Genomic DNA, 2,933 nt, shown 5'->3' on the forward strand with positions numbered 1-2,933 from the left:
CTCCACTATCACCTAGAAAGGTTGGAGCAGATGGTCCTTGGGGTTCCTTCTGTGATTCTGTGTGATTCCATGATTCTAAGGTGGGTGCTCCTGGGCTGGGACAGGAGGTGATGGAAACACCGCCCAAGGGACTCCCTTCTCACTGGTGATGAGGAATCTTCCACCCACTGCAGCCCCCACCTGAGTTTGTAAATGTAATCAACCTTGAGGTCTTGTTGCTTCCACAGGTGCAATTAACATCACCATCTGCTAATCTGTGATTAACGATGTTTACAAATATGCTACAGCAAGTTCAAACCTGCCACACTCCTTTCTTTTCCCTTTGCCCCTTCTCAGCACAGGAGCTGCCAGCAGCGGGTGCAGGAGGGATTCCCAGCAGAGCTCCTCGGATCCCACCCTGTGCTCATGGCCAGTTTGGGTTTGTTTATTTAGAAGTGCTGTTAAAGTCCAAAGCAGCTGTAGGAACAAGCTCAAATTAGGTCAGTGCTGCTAAATGAGATTTAATCACAGGAGGGGTTGAGGTACAAACTGATGAAGCCAAATAATCAAACTTTTGTGGAGAACAGCATGGCACAGCCTGAAGTGAAAGTTTGTTGATTCCACAGCTGCTGTGGTGGTGGGATGGCAGCATTTGGATTGGGTGTGCTGTCATAGGAAGAATCATAGAATGGGTTGGGTTGGAAAGGACCTTACAGATCATCCAGTGCCAACCCCCTGCCATGGGCAGGGGTACCTCCACCAGCCCAGGGTGCTCAAGGCCTCATCCAGCCTGGCCTGCAGGGAAGGGACATCCACAGCCTTCCTGGGCAACCTGTTCCAGTGTCTCCCCACCCTCACTCTAAAGAATTTCTTCCTAATCTCCAGTCTCAATCTGCCCTTCTCAGTCTTAAATCTATTTGCTCCTCATCCTGCTCTGCTCTGGTGAGGCCTTACTTGGAGTGCTGTGTCCAGTTATGAGACCCACAACACGAGGGACATGGAGCTGTTGGAGCAGGTCCAGAGGAGGCCACAAAATGACCAGAGGGCTGGGGCACTTCTACAAAGGCAGGCTGAGAAACTTTGGTCTGTTCAGCCTGGAGAATGCTCCAGGGAGACCTTAGAGCTGCATTTCAATAACTGAAGGGGACCTACAGGAAGGCTTGGGAGGGACTGTTCAGAAGGGTCTATGGGGCCAGTGGCTTGAAACAGAGTGGTAGAACAGGTTGCCCAGGGATGTGGTTGAGGCTCTGTCCCTGAAGACGTTCAAGATCGGACTGGATGTGGCCCTGGGCAGCCTGATCTAGTTGGAGACATCCCTTCTGACTGCTGACCTTGGAGGGTTCCTTCCAGCCCACTGCAATCTGTGGATCCTATCACTACAAGCCATTGTAAAAAGTCCCTCCCCAGCTTTCTTGTAGCCCCCTTCCAGGTACTGGAGTTATCATAATGCCAATGTGGAATTTTCCTAATGTCACACAGGAGTATTGTTTATAATATAGAAAAGGGGGAAAAATTTTTTCTATTAAGCACTTTTTCCTTCTGAACACAGAGGACTCCACCATGTCAGCTCTGTGTCCTCCAGATCCAGGGCATGTGTAATTGCTGGGTAATTGGGAGAAGCATGTAACAGCCATGGTATTTGCCAGGAAACCCTCCTAAGCTACCATGAAATTGGAGTGTGATATTTATTCTCTACAAAACTTGCTGCCCAAGTATCATCTACAATCAGGTTTGGTCACCCCAGAGGTGTTTCTGCTGTGGCTGTGTTGCCTGTAACGCCTGCATGGCTTGGATTTAACACCAGAATCACCCTAATGACTGTGCAGGGGGCTCTGACTGAGAGCTTATTTTGCTTCAAGGGAAGCTGCTTTAACCTCCCTTGGGCTTTACTCTCAAGATTGTTAAAGATATTTCAAGGCTTGACTCAAGATTGTAGAATCACAGAATGATTTGAGTTAGAAGGGACCTTTAAAATAATCCAGTTCCAGCCCCTTGCCATGGGCAGGGACACCTCCTGCTGTCCCCATGGGCAAGTGTGGGCTCAGTGTGAGGAGCCTCTGCTTTGGGTTTTCTCCTCTGGTGGAGATCTTTTGCCTCCTTCATGTGAAATGATTGTTGGGATGTTCAACTGATCTTCAAAACTGGCTCTAGAGGTGGGCAGCAGCAATGGCCTTGCTCATGAGCGGCGGTTTTCTGTACTTAAGAATAAATGAGGTGGTGAGGGCCTAGAGGTGCCTTCCTGGCTTTACCAACTCTCATTAGCACCTTTCAGCAGCATGGGGCTTAGTCAAACTCCACTACAGCCTCTTGCTGGAGATTGCATCTGAGCCTGATATGCATTTTTATCTAAACACGGGTACTAAATGGCCTTTCACTTCCCTCCCTAATGTCTTTTTTAATGGCAGGTCCTGAACTAAGAACATATGTATATGACTGGAAGAATTTTCTAAGTGATATTGCAAACCTATTGTAAAGCAAGGATTTCTTCTTGCAAAATTATTGTAATGACGTTCCAGTTTATTTTCTGGCTATATTTTACTCCTTTAATCCCCCAGAGGTTTTTTTTCAGAGGCAGCATCTCATTTTCAGTGCCTCTATTCTTAACATAGGGAAAAATACCTTTGTGAAATGCATGAAGGGGGCGCGGGGGGGAAGGAAAGGAGACAAAAAAAGAACCAGAGGAAGATGTATGAGATAAAAATAAACTTGAAAAGCTTTGAGGTGGTTTATGGCTTCTCTTGGCAGAATAACACTTCATGTATTTTTGTTATGGTGGGGTTTAATGATGCTTGCAGAAAAAAGATAAGGTAGAAATGGAAATATAAAATTAAACCAGCAAAGTGAATGTGATTATTTTAGTTACCAGCATTACCTGCAGGAAATGCTCACAGGGATTTTTATCTAAACTAAATATTTGCTTTTCTAAGAGGGAACATCCCTCTGCACCTCCCAGC

The sequence above is a fragment of the Indicator indicator genome, chromosome 30 (genome assembly GCF_027791375.1).
Source record: "Indicator indicator isolate 239-I01 chromosome 30, UM_Iind_1.1, whole genome shotgun sequence".
Taxonomy (NCBI): domain Eukaryota; kingdom Metazoa; phylum Chordata; class Aves; order Piciformes; family Indicatoridae; genus Indicator; species Indicator indicator.